The sequence below is a fragment of the Rhinolophus sinicus genome, chromosome 2 (assembly GCF_057876585.1).
Source record: "Rhinolophus sinicus isolate RSI-liver-muscle chromosome 2, RSI-T2T, whole genome shotgun sequence".
NCBI lineage: Eukaryota > Metazoa > Chordata > Mammalia > Chiroptera > Rhinolophidae > Rhinolophus > Rhinolophus sinicus.
The window spans coordinates 140,060,937-140,076,998 of NC_142502.1; positions in this window are offsets into that span (position 1 = coordinate 140,060,937).

Consider the following 16,062-nt stretch of genomic DNA (forward strand, 5'->3'; position numbering starts at 1 on the left):
GCTGGCTCTCCTAATACGAAAAAGGGAACTTTCAGCCAAGTTATTGTGGATTCTACTGCTGCCACACAGAAAACTAGGTCCCTGAACTGACAAAATGTAACCATTAGAAATAGAAGTCTTTCCTTTTCTCTTCTGTTGGGCCTTTTTGGACAGGGAGCCACACGTCTCTGACAGGAACCATCTTTCATCTGATAGACATCTCACACTGTAAAGAATAAGCATGGAGAAAAAATAATATGGTAATGAGTTAGTAGTTCAAAAGTAGGAGACCAAGAAATTAGAAGACATGCTCCCCAGTGAAGCTGAGTTACCAGACAAAGCAGGAGGAAGGCTGAGAACATCTCTATTAATGTTAATTTATCACTCTGGGTGGCGAACACACAATGTGAGATATAGACAATGTATTACAGAATCGTACACCTGAAATCTGTGTAACTTCACTAACAATTGTCACCCCAATAAACTAATTAAAAAATATATATATACATATTAATTTAACCTTAAAGACCAGCCAGTCATGAAAAGGGATGTGGCAAGTGCCCTATCCCTATGTCATATAAAAAAAGTTTTCTTAAATCAAGAAATTTTTTCTTTGTGGTGATGAAAAACAATGCCATATTTTAAAATGAAGCATAGGCAGTCAGCAGCAGGTTGATGAATGAGGAGAACATAAAGGTATGTTTAGACATGTAAGGAGCCCAAGTCCACCACTTGAAAAAAAGTATCCAGTCATGTATCCAGTTGAATGGGAAATCGATGTGAGTAAATAACTTCAAGACTGGGCAAGACATGGGATTAAAACAATGGTAGTGAGCAAATAAATCAAATAAATTTATAGCTAAGTCTAGTTAATTATAGTGAATTTAGCCAACTTAAAGAAATTGTTTAAAAAGTAGTTATTGGAACACACACTTGCACACACATTTGGAGCAGCAGAGAGGCAAAATATGCCAAATTTATAATTATTGATGAGAGATCTAATAGAATATTTCATTTTTTCAATTATTGATGAGAGATCTAATAGAATATTTCATTTTTTTCAATTATTGATGAGAGATCTAATAGAATATTTCATTTTTTCAATTGTTAGAGGAATACGGGTTCAATTACATATAAAGTTGTGAACTTAGAAATGATTTATAAAATTTTAAAGAAAAGTTTCGTTAAAAGGCGACATAGCTTCCAAATCATTAAAGAGAAAAATACCAAAAAAAAAAAAAGAATCAATAGAAATCCAGCTAAGATGGAATAACAGAGACCACATTTACCATCTTGCTTAAAATGACCACAAAATGGTTGAAATATATAAAACAATGATTTTTTAGACACTTGAGAACGACTGATCGTCTGCCAAGAGACAAGAAAACGTACTTGTCCTGCCACATATCTATACCGACTCAGGCTGCCAGGCCCCTTACTGCCACTACCAAAGATTTCCACCAGGAGACGACATTTCCTTTCTCTGCTTCCACTTTGCAGAAACTGTGCCAAGCAGGACTTGTTCTGTTTTTGGCAGGCAGCCCTCGCTAGTGCTCTCATGGACCGTAGTCTCTTTTTGTCACCAGCAAAAGGATCAAGGATGAGCAGTGAGCCTCCTTAATCATCCAAGGCATAAGAACCTATCTGATTTCTGAGCAGCACTTAGCTCTTGTCTAATATCCAGTACTCTGCCTGGCTTCTGGGGTCTCCATCTTTTGGGCAAACTGACCCATGGCCCCAGTTCACTGAGATCTGTTTTCCCTGCCAGGAGGCCATGCATGCTAGTGAGCAGGGTTCCAGGGCTCTGGAGCCACGCTGCTTGGACTGAATCCCAGCCCTGGGCTCCTGAGCTTGGTGCCCTTGGGTAAGTCACTGAACATTTCTAAGCTACCGTTTCCTCCTTTGTAAAATGAGAAAATAATCAGTAAGGGGAATAATTTAGAATTTTGGGGGACTCATTTTTTGATGATTTAAGACTATTTTAATTTTGAATTATACAATGGGGGTCACCACAAAAATGTTCACTGCTTCAGACTTCTGAAGGTCAGCCTCTACTATTCTTAAAACGAATGCACACACACACACACACACACACACGGATGCACACCTGACATCATTCTAAATAAACTTCAAGTTGCTTATTTCTATTTCCATTGTTTTATCTGTTCAAAATCTCCTGACTTCAGAGCAAGAAGCGGGAGTCCCTCCTCTCTAGAGGTGGATCTTTGCCTTATACAAGCTCAGCATGAAACAATGGTCACCCCTGACCAATATAAGTGCCATGAATCTTTCGGGGTACAGGGCCAGAGTATACGTGGAAGTTCACATACTATATACCTAAATACTGAAAAGTTTTAAATCAAGCTAAATGTTTTAAGTTAAATATGTTCTATCCTCCTGTCTTTACAAATACATGATAATGAGGTGGAAGGTTAGGCTCAAATTTAGAATTCTCAGACTCATTGGAGTTCCACAGAGGAAAGTGGTAGTGGGGGAAGAGCTGATCCCGTCTCTAACCACTAGCCTGAGGCCTGTTACCCTTCTCTTCCCAATGCTGGGTCCATCCCATGACACAGAGGCCTTGTGGACACCCAGACCTCATGTCCAGGCTCTGTCCCCATGCAAACAGCTGCCCTTGGCCACTCTGAGTCGTTGGGAGTATGAACTCTGCAAAGAACCTGCGCAGACACTAGAAATGGGCTCGGGCCTGTTTGCACAGGGCATTCTGGAGCCCTGGATAGCCAGAGCATGGAGCAGCACCCAGTGGGCATGTCCCCTTGGCGTTGCTGACTTCACCCCATGGAGGGTGTGGCCAGCAAAAGGGTCAGAACAGGACCCTCTGTGGTGCAGGGTCCAGGGCAGGGGCCCCTCTTGCTGGAATCTAAGGGCAGGATTGCTGTTGGAAATCTTAAGGAGCAGCTGGACAGCAGTGGCTCCCCTCTGTGAAGTTCCTGAGAAGGCAGTATGTCCTCATTTTTATTAACTAAAAAACAAAAGCTCACCATGGGTTTGGGTGGGAGGTGTTTTGTTATAATAAGGGAAGACAAACACTTGACAAGATCTAGTCCTAGATGGATGGTTGATTTGCCAGGTTAATGAGGGCTGAATGAAACCAAGCCTCCTTTTACCCTCACTGGATCTAAACACCGTAAGAGCTTCTTTCAGTGATACTGAGTGCAGTGAGACATGGAACCCACTTGCCGTGTTAAAATCTTAATGGCGAGCCATTTCTAGTCTCTCTCTTTCATTCTTGGCTTCAGAAGCATGATAAATACAGGTAGGAAATAGCGCTGGCCTGTTGGTTAGGTTATCTGGCTCTCCTCTTTGTAGGGCCAGGAAACTGACTTTATCAGATCACCCAGGGGTGATTCGGCTCAGGATTGCAGCTTATTTTCCACAGATTGCATTCTTAGGTGGCAACTTCCTGGTGACATGAAGGGAGGCACCTTCATCTTATCCTTTTGCCATCTCCCAAACACTGAGGCTGCTCCTGGGAGAACAGTCTAGGCCCCTAATCCCAGACTTTGCATCACAATTCTTGTTTGTGTCACTTCTGGCAGTGGCATTTGCTGACCTGGCCTCTAGTTCTGGGCCTGTAGTCTTAGGGCATTGTCTATAAATATCACCCAAGCTTGGGATACAGACCGGATCAGAGCTCTTCTTTCCTTCACATTGATTGTTTAGTCTACATATGTCCATGTTGGCACAAAGGCCAGCATTCCCCTGTTGAGACATGCCATCTCTAGATTTAGTCAGACTTCCCGTGGCTTAGAATGTACTAAAGGAACAACATAGATACACTAGATTAGAGGTGGGTCTTTGCCTTATACAACCTCAGCGTGCAACAATGGTCACCCCTGACCAATATAACTGCCCTGAATCTTTGGGGGTACAGGGCCAGAGTATACAGTCTAGTCTCTAATCCCAGACTCTGCATCACAGAGTATCCCCCAGCCATCTCTAGAATCATCCCAGCTCTGAGGGAAGGACTGGATCTGAAGCTGGGAATTCAAACACTAGGAAGACAACCCGAGAGACATGAATCCACTTCTGCCATTGTGACCTTCGCTGAGGCTCAGTGTGGCTGTGAAAACGGATCTCACACAGTCTGATGGACACTGGACTAGAGTTGCAGGGGTGCTCTGACACCGGCCAAATCCCTGCAGAGATTAAGGGCTTCCCAAGGCAGCCCGCCCATGCAATGTAGGGGCTCAGCTATTTATCAGACTTAGAACAGTAGAATGTCAGAGCTGGAAGAGGTCCCTGAGATCACGTAGTTTACTACCCCTCCCTCATTCTACAGATGAGGAAACTGAGGCACAGAGGAGCAGCAACTTGCCCAAGGTCACATTGCTACTTAGTGATGGGGATCCAGAAGGTGCTAAGAGTCAAGACTCTCTCCAGAAAATGCACATATACGCAAAACCTTGCCTATATGCTCCCAGGTAAAGAACCCACCTGTATTTCAGTGTGCAGTGCTGCTAAATGCTGGCCTGTGTTGGGCATGTCAAGTGATGAATTGGCAGGGAATTGGCTGAGAGGGGAGCTCTGGAGCCTGACTGCTTGCGTTCAAATCCCAGCTCTTTCATTTACGAGCTGCATGGTTATTTAATGTCCTCACCTATAAACAGAGATAATACTGGAGCCCACCTCATGAGCTGTTGTCAACATTAAATGTGTTGATTTGTTGAAAACTCCTAGGACACAGCAGGACATGTAGTAAGTGCTCCAGAAGTGTTCACTATTGTCATTTTTTATCATCAAGTGAACCCCTAAACGAAGAACAATAGCATCAATAATTTTTTTAAAAAAGGATTTTAAAATCCCATGATGAATATTTGATTCCATCTATTCAAGTTTGCAATGTGACTCTTACAGCAATCACAAAACGACTTAACTTTTAAAGACATTTTGCTTCATGTCTTAAATTCTCTCTAACTACATAGAATAGTCACTAGGCATACAGTTTATTTTGCAGAAAGTTGGACACAAATGTTAAAAATAGCACGTGCGTCTTGGTCCCAGGTGAGTTGGTTGCGACCTGTCACCCAGGTTTGGACAAACAGTCGGTGCCTCCAGGGCTCGCGGCACTGCCCTGCGACCTCCAGGGGGCGCCCTCGTACACACGGCTCCAGTCTCTTCATTCACATCATTGCTTGAGACTTTTGGAGGACTGCCCATTCCCCATGGAGCGCACCACTTGTTTCACACGATTTACAAGGATCCTTTTGGATCTGGCCCAAACGGCGCTGCCAGACTTATCGTCTGGACTCCGTTCACCACCCCGTGGGCACCTTGCCTACTCTTCACCTTATTCTTCAATACGCGGAGCAAGTGTAGGCTTCTATGTCTCACCACCTGAAGCAGGGGTCTGCCATCCTCCATCCGGTAACTGCAGCACCCAGCACGGTGCCCAGTGAACCTGTGTGGAGGGAGGAAGAACTGAGAACCACAGGCAATCGCAAAGGCTTGCCTTTCCCAGGGCAGCGCGCGTGACAGGCCCTGGAGAACTTTCTTCTGGCTGGTTATTCACAGGCACTCAGCTGGGAATTACTACCTTGGTTCTGTGGAATCTTGGTGTCACTAATTTAAAGTGCCCCATCATTAATTACAAAAGCAACCATCTTTTCAATAACAAAAGGAGAAAAGACACTTCGTACCCCACCCACAATTTTTCCCCACTGTCAGGTAATGTTTCTCAAGCCCTGAGAAGGGGTAGAAAGCAATACACAGCAGAATATTCTTCAATTATCATCCTATTTTGACAATTGCTTTTCCATAACTGATTAAGGCTAGAATGGTTTGGCTTTCCTGGACTGACGGATTCAGAAGCTGTGTGAAGAGGGTTTTGAAAGAAACAAAACATTTTAATCTAGTACATCCTATGTTGTTCCTTTAGTACATTCTAAGCCACTGGAAGTCTGACTAAATCTTGCATAAGTACCAGCAGCAGGGAAGTTAGACACAGAGATACAACAGCCTGCGTGCAGCCTGGGGTGGGAGGCAGGATGGCAGCCCCGTGGGAACGCTGGTCCTGAGACTCCCTTATACTTCTGTGGAATTTTTCCAAGCACTTCTGCACACTGTGTCTCATTAGATTTTCTTATCAGCCTATTAGCCCTGGCTTTCACATACCAGCATCTCAACTTACTAGTAAAGTCAATCATTCTCTTCGGGCCTTGGTTTTCTCATCTGCAAAATGAGCTCCATTGTAATACCAGCCTACTGAGGTCCTCTGTGGGCCTCCGGCATAAGGCAGCCTTTGCACAATACCTGGCACCAGCAAGTGCTTTATAGAGGCTACTATTTATTATTATTATTATTGTTATTGTTATTATTTCTCCCATTTTCAACATAATGAAACCAAGACTCTGGTTAAGGAATTTGCCTGAGAACCACTACATTGACAGGGCTGAGGCCATCTCCTGGTTCCAGTCAGTCTGGTGCTCTTTCCCAGTGAGCTGAGATGTTCTTCCATGGTGACAACTACATGGGTCCTCCTCCATCCAAAGGGAGGAAGGTGTAATTAATGTTTTCAAGAGATTCCAGATGCTTAGATGAAAGGAAGCTCTGACATGTCATTACCCAGCATTTCTGTCTTATCGCTGCCTTTGAAGTTTGTTTTGGTGGACGAACATGGTGGTTTCCTCTGGTCCATGTGGCTAGCCCTCTGAGCCCCAGGCGTGCCATAGCTCTTGCCAACCCCTGGGCCTCCCCTCCACACCCTCCTCCGGCTAGCAGATGGCACTCATGACATGAAAGCCCACTGTCCACATCAGCGCTGAGCAGGTTGGTGGTGGGCTAACTGGAAGCCCTCCCACATTCCCAAATTGTTTTCTTTGTACAAAAGGCTTTGTCTTCCTGTGTCCCTCTCGCTGCTTTGCTCTTTAATAGTGCAAAGGGAGGGATGACACCAGTTAACTCAAAGGTGTGGGCTATTGCTTTTAGAAGGACTGGTGCAAGTTATGACACTAGGGGGAGAAAGGGAGTGAGGAAGAGGAAGTGGAGGCCTCAGGACAAACTTCTCCCTCACAATTATGGGGAAGGCTGGATCATTAAAGACATGAATCAGATTCATTCTCGTGGCTTTTAAAATAAACACCAAAGGACCAGCATGAACTGACAGCCTGTTCTTACCCACAGAGGCTTGTGGTCTCAATTAAAAAAAGAGAAGACAGCACGTTCCAGCTCAAAAGATTGTGTCACCCTAAAAAGGGTGAGTCCGTCATTCTTGCTCTTCCATGGCAAGAGAGAGACCCATGACCCTGGGTTTCTATTTCTGCATCACTGTGGGTCTGGTTGGGTCATTGTGGCAACTGGAGGGGAACAGGCCATTGAGTGCAGGCAAGAGAGATACAGGCCCTGAATGACAGGACAAAGGCGAGCATTATGGGAACATTATATTGCCACCTGCTTTTTCTAATACCCCAGCCATAGCTGGGGCCTGGAGATAGGGGAGATGCTGAGGTAAATTCTGTCTCTCATTTATCACTTATTCCACTTATTTAGCTCTCAAAGGAATCTTTGGTTTTTAAGAGTCTCTTTTAAAATGCAAACTCACATTTAAGTAGTAATATTAAAGTATTCCTGGAAGAGCTGTCTTTAAAGGGTGGAACAGGCCATCCAGCTTGGACAGAGGGGCAACCATGGAACCTAGTGGTAAAACTGCTATTCCAGGGACAGAAAGTTTATTATTCCATGTTGTTATGGGTTGAATTGTGTCCCCCGCACCCCAAAGGTATGTTCAAGTCTTAATCCCCGCTACCTCAAAACATAACCGTATTTAGTTAAAATGAAGTCAAACTGGAGTAGGGTGGGCCTTTAATTCAACATGACTGGTGTCCTTATAAGAAGAAGATGTGAAGACATGAGAGGAAAATGCCATGTGAAGACACAAAGACTCCCAGACACAGAGGGAAGATAGAGTCAAGCTGTCACAGGCCAAGGAACTCCTGGGGCCACCAGAAGCTGGAAGAAGTAAGAAAGGATCTTCCCTTAGAGGCTGTGGAGGGGGCAGGGCCATGCCCACACCTTGATTTTGTACGTCTAGCTCCAGAAACATGAGAGAATAAATTTCTGTAGTTTGATGTGACCCAGTTTGTGGCACTTTGTTACAGCAGCCCCAGGAAACTAATACACACACCTACTTCAGTATCTGACTAACCAAGTGACCTGAGCAAATGTTGACTCGTCAGGGATTCTGCAAAATGAGGTGGTTGGACAAAATCAGCTAGGATCCTTCCAGCTCTAACAATGGTTTAAGGATTGTGCTGAGGTTAGGAAGGTAGTACATACACTCAGCTAATTACCTCAGAGTATTCTTTGCCAGGCTTGGGGTGTTGAGCAGGACATTGCTCTCAGGAAAGGTATGTCCTTGTCTCTCTAAGGTAAGATGAGCCTGTTAGAAAGAACTGGGCATGGGCGAAAGCCAGCAGGAGCCTGGGCCCCTCACTGTCTCTCAGAGCAGGTCCCAAAGCCATCAGAGCTGAGAGGCCATCAATGAACTGAGAGCTGGACTTCCGCCCAGGAAACACAAGTGGGGAAAACTAAAAGGTAATTAGCTACGTGATAAATTAAGATGATTGATGCTTAGGAAGGTATTTAACTTGCCTTTAAGTGTTTTCTGCAAACACAATTACAATTTGCTTGTCTGTGATCACTGTCTTCATTCTCCCATATATTTTATACAGGGCATAGTTTTTTGAAATAAGAGCACACTTTAAGAAGCATACACCTATAGAAAAATAAGAGGTGGTTTTTTAAGGTGTGTGTGGGGGAGGTGGGATTGTTGTCTTTTTTCTAAGACTTACCATTGGGACAGGGAAGCCAGAAAAATGTACTACAGCATACAGAGGCAGCCATGAGACTTGTAAGCAAAGGGGCTAGGAGAAATTAATCAGTTTTTTTTAATCAGTTTTTTAAATTAATTTTTTGTTTTAACAGTACACATAGTTTCAAACATCAAATTGAACTAAAATATTTATAACAAAATATGATTCCCTGTTCCACTTCTCCCTACTTCACATGTTCCCCTCCCCAAAGGCTACCATTGTCAGCTGCTGTTTTCCTGGGTTTACTCATTGCCATGTTTCTATATTCGTTTATTGTTTCTAATAACTTTTGGTGGAGTCATTAGGGTTTTCTATATATAGCATCATGTCACCTGCAAAAAGTGACAATTTAACTTCTTCATTCCCAATTTGGATGCCTTTTATTTATTTCTCTTGCCTGATTGCTCTGGCAAGGACTTCCAATACTATGTTGAATAGCAATGTTGATAGGGGACAGCCCTCTCTTGTTCCTGAATGTAGAGCTAAGGGCTGCAATTTTTCACTGTTAATTATGATAGTAGCTGAGGGTTTGTCGTATATGGCCTTTATTATGTTCAGGTATTTTTCTTCTATACCCATTTAATTAAGTATTTTAATCATAAATGGATGTCGTATCTTGTCAAATGCTTTTTCTGCATCTATTAATATAATCATATGATTTTTGTCCTTTATTTTGTTTGTGTGGTGTATCACATTGATCGATTTGCATATGTTGAATCATCCTTGTGCCTCTGGAATGAACCCCACTTGATTGTGATGTCTAATCTTTTTAATGCGTTGTTGTATTTGATTTGCTAGAATTTTGTTTAGGATTTTTGCATCTGTATTCATCAGAGATATTGGTCTGTAATTATTCTAGCATGTATCTAAATAACAAGTATTTGCTGTTACCTGTTACTTTATCAATTTTAGATGCTGTCTACCGGCTTCCTATTATAGTAGATGAGGATCTAGTTATCTTATACCATCCTCTCATTCCTCTGTTTCCTGTCCCCCGACCTCCCCATGTGGTTAGATTACAGTTCTTAGATCAATAGTCACTGTTTACATACTATACCTAGACAAATATTATTCATAGCTGAGTATTGTAGTGCACTACGATTGTTTCCTTTCTTAATTTTTGTTTTACCTGTAGTTAATAATTAGCTTGCATTTTTATTTACTTAATTTTTTTTTGTATGTAATTGCTCATCCACCCCACAACTTCCAAAAGTCCCTCAGAACATTTTCTACAGGGCCAACAACATGAAGCAATGTAATTGTTCCTCCATTTTTTTTTTTTTTTGCTGTTGGAACCCTCCCTCCTGAAGGTGTGTTTTCTCCTATCTGGGATGCTGCATAGCTGTCTTCTGGGACTGACTGCCAGGGTGCCTCTCCTATTGAAGAATGGTGCTTTGCTGTTTCTTTCTGAGAGCGGTGGCCATGGCACCTTCTCCCTGCAGCATCCTTTCTCTACACAAACACTCGCCTCAAATTCCCTGCTTATGACAGTCCTTTTACCTATCACATGACTGGTGTTTTAGTTGTCTCTAAGTTTCTCTTAAAATGGAGTTTACATTTTGTTTCAAATTCTCCTTGTTGCTTTTGGATAAATTCCAGGAAGAAAGAGAGGGAAAGGTAACTTTGAGCAATCATCTTCAAACCAGACATCCACTCCAGTTGCTTTTTTTAGGCCTGTTGCACAACTTCATATTTACTGAACTCTGGTTAGACCTGCCATTTATATCTCATGACTTGCTCATTCTGATTTTTTTTTCCTTTTTACCTTTGTTGTTGCTTGTTTTCCCCCAAGAAGTGTGCATAAGAGGTAAACTTCTATTAGTCTGAGTTCCCTGAGAAGTAGATTTCAAGATGGGGTTCAGTGCACCTGCGTGAGGAGAAATAGGGAAGAAGGTGGGTAAGGCCTGGAGAGCTTTCAGACCATGATGCAATTTGGACCCTGAGTGATGGAGAGAGGAAGAGAAGGTTGGGTAGAAGTGTTCCAGACTGCCATTTAGTCAAAGTATATGTTTGGCAGAGACATTGGAGAATTCTTTCTCTCCCAGAAACAGATCTATCTTAGTATCTCGGCTGCATTCAGTCATTGGTTGACAGATATATTGATGGATTTTAGACACAAAAGTGGGGCCATCATTTATATTCCCCATAATCAGAGCTGTACAAGATGCATTCTTGTGGCAGACACACTTTCTTTGCTTTGCATTTATAAAAACATTTTATTTCAGCCTGACATTTGATTGATAGTTTAACAAGATATAGAATTCTAGATTCAAAATCATTTTCCCTTAGAACTTTGGAAGAATTGGATCCATTGTCTTCTAGAATCCAGTTATTGATGAGACGTCTGATGTCAATCTGACTTCTGATTTTTAAAAAATGTCATTCTCTCTCCCTTCCCTCCCTTCTCCCCTTCCACCTCTCTACTCCCCTTCCCTTCTCCCTGTTTTAGGATATACCCTAGCCTCAGTATATAGAAATTTGTTAAAGGTGTGTGTGGCTGGTCAGCACTATGTGAACTTCTTAAATCTGAAAACTACATTTCTTTCAAGCCCTGGGAAAGTCTGTTATATTATTTGTTTGCTCCACTTTTCTCTGTTTTTCTCTCTGGAACTTCTATTAGTCAGATAACTGACTTTCTGGCTTGATTTTTTAAGGCCTTTTATCATTTCTCCCACATTTCCATGTCTTTGACTTATGTTCTGGGAAATTTCTTTGACTTTATCTCCCAGCTATTGTATTAATTTTTTTCTAGTTAATTTTCTGATTGTTCCTTTATAATAGCATCCAGCTCTTGTTTTTATCCGTATCTCCATATCTATGCAATGTCTTAAAAACTCTGAGGCTGTTCATTAGAGGGTTGTTTGTTTTTATGTTTTCTTGTCTTCACTGAGTTACCTGTTTCTTTTGGCGGGATTTGCTCTGTTTGTATACCTTGTCATTTCATGCTCAGGTGTTTGTCTTCTAGCTGATGGTTGCCAATTCCTACTTAATAATGGGGCATGGTGTTGATTTTCCTCTGGAGCTGCTATGGGTTTCCTTGCTTATGTAGAGGTGTGTCTATTTTTCTCCCTAGGTGTCCCCTAGGAATGGGTATGCTACTGCCCACTCTGCAGTGTTGGCAGGGCTCAGCTGCAGGCACCCTGGATTAGCACGCACGCATCGACAGCCAGACTTTCAGCTGGGCTTCTCCTCATGCCTCAGTGGAGGGCTTTCCTCACCAGTGCTGGGACCCGGCCTGGGAATCCAATTTGGCCCCTGGGAGTAAGTTAGACATCTATGAAGAAGAGGCCTGTAGTTTGGGCCTGAAGAAAATGCTGGGCTTCCTACAATTTATTTCTTGGCAATATTGCTGAAAAGGGGAAAGGAGAGGGGCCCACTCTGAATTAACCCTTTCATTTTGGGACTCACCTCCTCACCCCTGCCCGCCATCATACCTGCCAGCTGTGGCCTGTTCCTGGAGCCTCTCTGGGGCTTCTGAGGACATTGGCATTCTCCTTTCCTGCTGTTTCTTCCTCCTGCGTATTCTGGGATGCTTTGTTTCACCCTGTTTATTCATCAAGTATCTTACATTCTCTTTCCATCTACAAGAAATTTGTGAAATCTCTCATCTACCAATGGTCTCTTTCTTTTATAATATGAGTTTACTCTTTCACTATTATTCCACTGGGGTCTTGGGTAAAGGAAAAAAATTGTGTGTTCAGCCTTCCAATGTGAACTTTAAAATCCCCATGCTACTCTGCCTGTTCCACAGTAAGGAAAGAATTCGCCTGCTTCCTAAGTCACGTTATGAATGCCCGCACTCTCCTAAGGACACTGCATCCTCTTGCACTTTCTCAAGTGAGGGCAGTTTCCTTTCAGCTCCTTGCACCGTTGAGCCTGGTGGGGCAGCAGGTGACCTCCTTGCCCCTCATTGCTGGCGTTAGACCGGACTCTCCTCTTCATTAATAAGGTTATCAGACTGTATCACTCACTACTGCTCTTCTTGTGACTGTCATCTACCACCAGCTAGTCATTTCCCTCGATTCCTTGAAGATTTTAGCTCTGGAATCACTGTCGCCGTCTCTAACACTACTCCTTTCATAATTCATGATGCTTTAATAGCCACACAGACGGCATTTCCAATAGCCGACATCTTAGTTCCTTGTTCTTATCTCTTGCAATGATCAGGTTCTCCAACCTCGGTTACTCAATTGACCTTGTTACCACCTGTAAAGTCAGTTTCAAGCATTCTCTCTTTGACCACCATCTAAATATCCAGTTTACTTCTTCTAGTCCTCTAACTCCAATAATGCTTATCAGATCTCCAGTCCATCGATCCTACTACCTTTCCACTGCTTCTCATGTTCGTATTTTGTGTCTCACCTTCGTAAATGCCACGATCCAATACTATAACCCATTCTTTAAAACTCTTTTACCCTCTCTCTCTTCACACCTGGAAAAATCTCCACTATTGGCTTATTAGTTATACCTCTTTTTAAAAAATATGTAATGGTTGCCCTAGAGTTTACAATGTATATCTTTAATTTATTGCAGTCTATCCCTAAATAATATTATAGCACTGCATCAATAGTATAAAAACCTTACAACAGTATACTTCCAGTTTCTTCCTCTGATCCTTGTGCTACTTTTTGTCTTATATTTTACTCACACATAGTTTATAAACCCTACAATACATTTTTCAAAATTATATTTGCCTTAGACCAGAGGTCAGAAAACTATGACTCTCAGGTCAGCCACACAATTTTGTAAACAAAGTTTTATTGGAACACAGCCATGCCCACTTGTTTACATATTGTTGGTGGCTACTTTCATGCTACAATGGCAGAGTTGAGTAGTTGCAACAGAGACCATATAGCCCACAAGCCTAAAATATTTACCATCTGGCCCTTTTACAAAACATTGGCTGACCCTTGCTCTAGAAAATTATCTTTTAGAGCACTAGAAAGAATAACTTTAGCTTCATTTTCAATATGTCTGGAGTTCTTTATCTCTTTTTGTGGATCTGAGTTTCGGTCTGGTATCATATTCCTTTTGCCTGAAGAATTTCTAACATTTGTACAGGTCTGTTGGCAATGAAGTCTCTCAGCTGTTGTTTTTCTGAAAAACAGTTTATTCTGCTTTTGTTTTTGAAAGACATTTTCACTGGGTGTAGAATTCTGGATCAACAGCTTTTTTCTTTCAGTATTTTAAAGAAGCTGCTTCTCTGTGTTCTGCTTGCATAGTTTCTGATGAGATTCTACTGTAATTCTTCCCTTTGTTCCTTTGAAGACAATGTGCTTTTCCTCCTTTCCTCCCTATGGCTGCCTTCAAGATTCTCTCTTTAACACTGGTTTTCAGCAATGAGACTATGATGTGTGCAAGTGATTTTGTTATTGTTTGTTTTGTGTTATTCCTTCTTGGTTCTCTGATCTTGGGGATCTATGGGTTGATGTATTTCATTTTTATGGAATTCTTGACCAATATCTTTGAAAATATTTCTTCTGCCCTGTTCTCTTACTCTTCTTCTCTTGGGCAAAAGAGGGGTCTAGGGACCTGTCCAAACACAGCCACTAGTTACCTTCTGCATGCCTGCATGGAGAAGGCCTTTTTCAGTCTCCTGCCTGCCTTTCATCTTTCTCAGGAGCATCCAGTGTGGAAGCTTGTGGGGAAAGCTTGTGAGTGAATGCAGATTCCCTTTGTGTCTGGAGCATCCATCTATTTTGGACCAACACACTAGCCCACACTTGGCCTTTGGCAGTTGGTTAAAACTTAAGCTTATTTCTTCTTCCCCACTTGACCTGCAGATTCCCTTTTCCCCATGCTCTTCCTCAGGTGGCATAGTCAGCTGACTCCTATCTCTCCTCTGAAGACCTTATCTCTCTTTGGAATTCCAGTAGTTTGCTCCTTGTGACCTCAGCTCTTGCTGTTTTGAAGAAAAGTGGTGATTGTGTAGCAGGTTAGGGCAGGTGACATCTGTAGCTTTCTACATCATAAGCAGAAGTGGCATCTCCACTGATTGTACTTTAAATTCACAACTTTTACTGCTGCTGGGCAATCCTACTCCACCTTCCTTATGTAGTCATTCTCTTGTTGTCCTAGAAGACTATTTCAAACTTTCCCCCCTCTCTGCCTTCAAACTCACTCTCAGCTGATCAATTTGCTTCCCATTAAGCTGACAAAATCCAAAGAATCCTTCCACCGATTCCCACTGTGACACCTACTCACGTCCCTCTGTCGACAATCTGCCTTCCCTCCTGTTATAGGATGAAGGGCCCATGATCCTAGCAGAAAACACCACCCTTATTTGTCCATCAGATCCTATCTTTTCTCATCTACTCAAGGAACTCACTGCAACATTTCTCTCCTTTTTCTTATCATCAATGTTCCCCTCTTTGCTGGATCATTTCCATCAGCAAAGAAATATTTATAAATTCTTCATTAAAAAAATACCCATTATTGTTTTCACATTTCCCTTTTGCTATTGCCTCTTTGTCTTCTCCCATTTATAGAAAATTTTCTCCAAAAAAGTTGTGTATATTCACACTCCTCCATTTTCTCTTAAATTCAACCCAACTGGGAGTAAACTTGACCAACCTCCAGGCTCACGGAAACTGCTCTTGGGGAGATCACTAGTGACCCTTGAATTGTTAAATTTGGTTTCAATGATCAGTTCTTATTTTACTTGATTTCTCTGTAAGGTGACTATACATCTCAGTTTGCCCAGAATATCCCCTCGTTTATACCTATTGTTTCGGCCTAGTTACTCATAGTGCCCCATTTTGCTCTCAAAAGGACCCCACACTGCATGAGGAAGTAGGTCTCCCTACTATTTGTAGTATTTGATACACTGAATTGCTGTCTTGTTCTTATGATACTTTCTTTATTTGGCTTCTAGACACCATTCTCCTATTATTTTCCCTCCCTCAGTGGCTATAAAATCTTATACAATCTGGCCCCTCATTACCTGTCAAATCTCATCTGCTACTACATTTAATGGTGCGATTACTTGATTAATTTGTCAGCTATTGCTACATTCCTGATGTGACTGACAAGCACAACCGCAATAATCTATTTCCACACTCAGGTCTATAGATGGCCCATGGGGTAGGCTGGGCCAGGTTGGACTCCGGACTTCTGGTTGGTGTGCTCTGCATGCTCCTTGCTCACTCTGCTATAGTCACATTGGCCTCCCTGCTCTTCTTCCACCTGTCAAGAGTGCTTCCTCTCTATGCCCTCTGACTTGAGCACTTTTCTCTTAGGTATCTGCCTGGCT